The sequence below is a fragment of the Crocuta crocuta genome, unplaced genomic scaffold, assembly GCF_008692635.1.
Source record: "Crocuta crocuta isolate KB4526 unplaced genomic scaffold, BGI_CrCroc_1.0 scaffold465, whole genome shotgun sequence".
Taxonomy (NCBI): domain Eukaryota; kingdom Metazoa; phylum Chordata; class Mammalia; order Carnivora; family Hyaenidae; genus Crocuta; species Crocuta crocuta.
The window spans coordinates 1,024,755-1,031,882 of record NW_027528912.1 but is presented as its reverse complement, the minus strand read 5'-3'; positions in this window follow the sequence as shown (position 1 = coordinate 1,031,882).

Genomic DNA, 7,128 nt, shown 5'->3' with positions numbered 1-7,128 from the left:
AATACTTAACCAACTGAGCCTTCCAGGTGCCCCAAGTTTAGACAGTAGGAAACAGGGATCTTACTACACTTACACCAAAGCAGTGTCAGAAATACAGGAGCTTACTTTTAGGACACTCTGGGTTTGCCTCAGGTAAAATCAAAGTCTCCTGGGATAGTCTCAAGAAGTAGGCCTACAGAACCCCAACTTTGCACCATTTGAGAAGCTCCTCTGAAACAAGAAGGAAGAATGAAATAATGAGATAATGGCAGAATGAAGCAGGAAATAACATCTTGTTTTCTGAAACTGGACAAATAACACCAATGCTTAAAAGCGGTTAAAACTATGCAAGAGCCTATTCCAAAAGAAAGGGAACAGCTTCACACTACTTATTGTGCTGAAAAGAGAATATTAAAGAAGGAAAGTCAAAAGATACTAAGGAATTTTTAGTAGCTAGCATTCTTTTTTTCTACCCCTAGAAATAGTGTATGTATAGGGGAAGAGAGTGAGTTAACAAACCTCAAAAATGTTAATCATACCACCCAATTTGCAGAAAAGAGGTCCAATGGATTTGGTTCTTTGAGGAGTTAGCCCAAAAGACACAGAAAATCATCTGAAGGTACAAATGCTCTCACCACTTAGATAGCTCACCACTTCCACTGTAGGCTGGGGAGAGACTGCCAGGATTTGTCTTATTTTGTTTGGTTTGGTTTTGTTGAGTTTGGTTTTGGTGGTAAGGGGGGAAATGAGAAGACATTGGCACACCGATAATGGAGGAAAATATTAATGTAAAAAGGCTAAATTATCACAGTATTAGTTTGCTAACAAAACTCTACAAACTGGGTGGTTTAACCAACAAAAATGTATTTCCTTACAGTTTTGGAGGTTGAAAGTCCAAAATCAAGGTGTCAGCAGGTTTGGTTTCTTATGAAGCCTCTCTCTTTGGCTTGTAGATGGCTGACTTCTTGCTCTGCCCTCCCATGGCCTTTCTTCTATGTGTGTGGATTCTTGGCGTTTCTTCTTATAAAGACAAAAATCATATTGTATTAGGTCCCCAGCCATATCGTCTTATTTAATTTAATTACTTCTTCAAAGGCCCTGTCTCCAAATACAGTCACATTGTGGAACAGTGGGGGTTAGGAATTCAAGATATGGATTTGGGCATGGGAGGTACAATTAAGTCCATGATGGTGGTCCACAATAATCTCTGATCTGTCAATAGAGACTTAGTAAAAGGTGGAGACTTAAAAGGACATGAATTGAAGGTCCACTTTGGGCATGGACATGTGAGGAGCATTCCACAGTGGAAAGGGTGAAAAATGATAAAAAGATACCATTTAAATTCTCTGGAAATAGTCCTAGGGTGAAACACTAAATGAAGAAATGTTTATTCAAAACAACCTACTAAAACTCAGTCAGAACATCAAGAGTCTATGGCATTTGAACCATGACCCATTTCTTTCTCCCTTGACTCCTTCCACTGAGATGGAAATTCCACTCCAGATGCAGGTAGCCACTGAGATGGAAATTCCACTCCAGATGCAGGTAGCCAAGAACACAGGGCTCCCTCTCTCCCCAGTCACCCTGTTGGATGGCTAAGGCATCTTCCTGGGAGAGGCAAGATGTCCGCATTTCTTCTCCTCCTCTCAGAAACCTGAGGAAGAAGCCAAGTTACAGAAGGGAACAGCCAAGATATTAGGGCTCTCTCTTTTCACACAGTCCTCAGTTGTGGAATGGAGGCTCTACCTTGGTTGCAGACAATGGAAATGATGGGACCTGGATGTCTCTCAGCCCATACATGGCTCATAAGGTAGAGATTTCCCACCTGAAGGGACAAGCTATGAAGACCAGAAGCGACTGGTAAGAGAAAAATAAAGTTTTACTTAGAAGGGAACCTTAACAAGATCATAGCAGACTTCTCTTCTGAATCATCAGAAACAATGGAGGTCAGAAAAAATGGGTAACATTTTCAAAGTGTTCAAAGAAAAAAAACATCAACAAAGAATCCTGTGCCCAGCAAAGTTATCTTTTAGAAATGGAAGTGAAATGTGGACATTCCCATATTAAAAAACACAGAAAAAAATTGTTGATAGCAGACCTACCTTACAAGAAATACTTAAGAAAGTTCTTTGGACTAAAAGCAAGTGACAGTAATTTGAGTTCACATGAAAAACAAGGGTTTTGGTAAAGGTAATTATGGGTCTACAAAAAAACAGCATAAATGCGTACTTCTCCTTTCTTCTATTAACTGATCTAAAAATCAATATATAAAACAATATGTTTATATATAGATTATATATTTGGACCTATAACATCAAAATCTTTACCCTAATAGTGACACAACAGAAAAGTATGAGAGCAAAGCTGCATTAGGCTATGGAAATTACCACAGATGATAATTCACAACCACAGGAACAAATGAAGAGAATCACTAATGGTAAAAACTAAGGTTAATATAACAAAAGCTATAAATATACACCTACTCTCCTTTCCTGTCTCAGCTCTTTAAAAGATATAAAATAGTATAATTGGTATATATTGTTAAGTCTGTAACATTTATAGATGCACTATGTACAACAATAGTAATACAGAAAGCAGTAAAAGGAGATAAAGCTACATAGGAGTAACATTCTTATACCTCATTGGAATTAAATTAGTTTAAATCTGATTTTTATAATTAAGATGTATATTGTAAGTCTAGAGCAACCACAAAAGAAATGACCCAACAATAGTGAAAAAAATATTTTAAAATATAAAATGTTATGGGGCACCTGGGCGGCTCAGTCAGTTAAGCATCCAACTTCAGCTCAGGTCATGATCTCATGGTTTGTGGGTTTGAGGCCCACGTCAGGCTCTGTGCTGACAGCTCAGGGCCCAGAGCCTGCTTCAGATTCTTTGTCTCCCTCTCTCTCTGTCCCACCTTGTGCTGTCTCTGTCTCTCAAAAATTGAATAAATGTTAAAAAAAATTTTAAATCAAAATGTTACATTAGAAAATATTACTTAATGCAAAAGAAAGTAGCTAGGTCATAACAGAGGAACAGAAAAGAAATAAGACACTTAAAAATAATAAAATGGCACACATAACTCCAACTATATTCAATAGTAGCATTAAATGTGAATGGATTAAATAATCCAATCAAAAGGCAGAGATTGTCAGATTAGATTTTTTAAAAACATTCACATATACACAAAAACACAAAAATATTAACTCAGAAATGAAAAAAGGAACTTACTTCCGGCCTTATAAAGAGGATTATTAAGAAATAATATAAACTTTTCTCAATAAGTGAGGTGAATTAAATAAAATGGACGAATTCTTAGAAAGACAAAAACTACTGGAACTGACTAAAAAAAAAAAAAACAACTAGAAAATCGGAATAGACCTATACCAAGCAAGGAGGTCAAGTTACTAAAAAAATAATATTAGGAAAAAACTATGTTGAAAGAAACATGCAAGCCCATATAGCTACACTAGTGAATTCTACCAAATGTTTAAAAATCAGTATGAATTCTTCATAAACTATCCTCCAGGAGGAAACACTTCACAACACATCCTATGAAGCCAGTGATTACCCTGACACCAAAACCAGACAAAGATATCATAAGATGTCTAAGAAAACTATAATCATAAAAAAACCTATGAACAAACGTATCTTATGAATATAGATACACAATCTTTCAAAAAATACTAGCCAGATGAAACCAGAAACATAAAAAACATTGTACATCATGACCAAGGGGGGTTTATCCCAGTACCAAAGTTGGTTTACCAGATGAATATCAATATAATACACTAATATCAAGTGAATGATAAATAAGGTTAGCCTAAGACAAAAAGAATGGACAAATCAAGAGGAAACCACCAGATTTTCATTTAGATTGATGTTCTCTATTATCCACATTGTCTGGTATAAAATAGGTTTTTGATCATTGTGGAATAACAAGATTTAAGTGATTTTTTGCATATATATGGCAGGGCTTTAAATTTAGGGCTTCTCTACCCAAATGTTTCTAATTCTCTATATTTAAGAAGCTCCACAATTTCCCATCTTAATGCTTGTTTCTCACATTCTAAACAAAATAAGCTGCCTTAACCAATAAGTAGTAATGGATACTTCCTGACAGTGGCTTTTCTGCTTTTTCTACTTCAGTATCAAAAGACTTCTTCTTTTAAAAGCTCTAAAACCCCACAAGACCTCCCTGGAGTATTATGAGATTCCCATCATCAAAAAACTGTTTTGATTCCCTACTCTGTGCCTTTCAAGGCAAGAGAGTGTCCTAGCATATTTAAAAATGGTACACAATCAGAAGAAAAGTCATGGACATAACATAGCCAGGATGGTTCTTCTAATTGTATTCACTGAGGATGGGCCAACATGGCTTCCTTTTTGTTTCTCCAGCTACAGGAACCCACCACACAGAGGGATGGTGTTAAGGGTCATCATCCACAAAAGAAGGCAATTTTAAAAAGCTGGGGAGATATTACTCTTATTTTTGTCATTATGACATATTTCAGACATGCCAAAAAGTCTTTTTAAAAATTTTTTTAATGTTTATTTATTTTTGAGACAGAAAGCATGAGCAGGTGAGGAGCAGAGAGAGAGGGAGACACTGAATCTGAAGGAGGCTCCAGGCTCTGAGCTGTCACCACAGAGCCCGACGCGGGGCTCGAACTCAAGAACCATCAAATCAGACCTGAGCTGAAATTGGAAGCTTAACTGATTGAGCCACCCAGGCACCCCAAGACATGCCAAGTCTTAAGGATAATTTAATAAACACTCACGTATCCTGAATCCAGCTTAAGAAATCAGCTGATATAGACATATTTTGTTCTTATATGTTTTAACACTCATTTCATTTGTTCATTGGCCTTTATTTTGATTACACCACAAGAAGTCTGAAAAAAAATGCCTGGGTAAGAATTAGAATCAAAAGTTCAGGTCACATTCCTTGGCTGAAACTTGGACATGTGGTGTTCTTTTTTCTTTGGTACTTTAGCCAACTGAAATCTCTTTGTCATAATTGCTATTAGCTACGATGGGTTTTGATTTTTACCTGTTCAAAAGTAAACAAAAACTCACCCCTAAAAATCCCTTTAAATCAGTCTGTATAAAACTGTTCAAGGGCACCTGGGTGGCTCAGTCAGTTAAGTGCCTGACTTAGGCTCAGGTCATGATCTCACAGTTTGTGAGTGCGAGCCCCACATTGGGTTCTCTGCGCTCAGTACAGAGTCTGCTTTGGGTCCTCTGTTCCCCTGTCTCTGCCCCTCCTCTACTTGTGTGCTGTCTCTCTCTCTCTCTCTTTCTCTCTCAAAAATAAATAAACACTAAAAAAATAAAACTGTTTAAAAGTCTCTGACATATACAAGTGAATGTACATTAAAGGAAGCTTTTAGGGTATCACTGTTAGTTACCTTTATAAAAAATTGTAGGCTTCTTTTGTCATTCATTAGATATTCAGAGAATTAATAAATCCACCTTCTGTTTTTTAAAATTCATATAACATTATACATGAGTATGGAAAATAGTCACCACTCAAATAAGTGGTCATTTTTAGGCTTTTTGAATCATGGTTATAAGCAACTTCAGCCAGCAGAGAGATAGCATTGTTATTTTATGATCCATTAGCAAGAATAAGTTTTGAAGTATAGTCAGTTCTTATTATAATCTAGTCTGGAAGGTGAAATAGTCATCTAAGTATATATTAAAAACTCTTGTAAAATCCTCTTGCCTAAAGCAATCACAGAAGTTGAAGCAAAGTGAATTTACATTCTAATTTATGAACACTGCTTGGTTTTATCTTAGTAAATATTTCACTAAGGTTCTTAAAACACTTTCTCTGTTGAAGAGTTTTGCTTCAATAAGTGGGAAGTGGTGCTTCCAAATGCTAAATTGCTTCTTCTCTAATTTAGTGGAATGTATATGCCATGTTTATTTTTTGAAAAATTACAGATGAATCATAGTGAATTTTCTTTTAAATCTTGGAAATGACCCAGAGCTATGACTTATCCATTGCTATTCTCATAAAATATAGCACTTGGTAGGAGAAAAGGATTCAGAGACAGATCTAACATATTTTCTCCTTAGTTTCCTGGGAAAAGGGAAGCTATGAGGTTAAGTCAGGGTAAATGACTCACTACCTATAGTTCACTGAGAGCAGAAGTGAGAAGTTGAATATATGTGTTAACTGTGTTAGTCTCTGAGAGCTGCCATAATGACATGTCTTAAACAACAGGACTTTATTTCTCACAGCTGTGGAGGCTGGAAGTCAGAAATCAAGGTGTCCGTAGGGTTGGTTTCTCTGGAAATCTCTCCTTGGTTTGCAGATGGTATCTTCTCTCTGTGTCCTCACATGGTCTTCCATGTGTGTGCACATGACTGATGCCTTTCTCTGTGTCCAAATCTTTCTTTTATAAAGCTACCAGTCATGTTGGATTGGGCCCATCCTTATGATCTCATCTTAACTTAATTACCTCTGTAAAGACCCTCTCTCCAACTGCAGTCACAGTCTGGGAGACAGGGGGTTAGGGCTTCAACATATGAACTTATTCAGCTCATAACAATTACATAGCACTCTGCAAAGCCCACACTCTCCTCAGCGGGCAGAGACAGGGAGCTCCTATGGGTTGCACTTTCTGAAAGCCCTTTTGTTTTCATTCAAGATGATGATTTTCATCCTCGTTTTCAATTCTGATTCAATGCTAACTATGCTAGCTGACTCAAAGAATGTGGTAAATATTTACAGAGAGAGAAACAAATGATTGGATATCCAACTGAAAAGAAAATACTCACCTTGACTCTCTAAGATTGCCAAGTTCAGACCCCAGCGTGTCTTCTGGCATTTCAGAAGTAGCTTTGGTGACTGTTAATAAGGGAAATGCTGCTCTGCTGACAGCAAACAGTTCCAATGACTCCACCAGTGGACTAAGTACTGCAAGCCACAAGGCAAGGCCATCGAGCATATGGTCCTGATATCCAGGCTATACTTCCATCTCCAGGAACAAGCAGAGTCCTGCATCAATGAGATTCAAGGTACCAAGCATCTGCCCTTTGTCTTGACACTCTTTTTCAGATGGACTCAAATTTAAGTAGAGTGATTCTAGTCTGTCTTATACATATAAAAATATGTTCGATCATTTTTATTTTTAT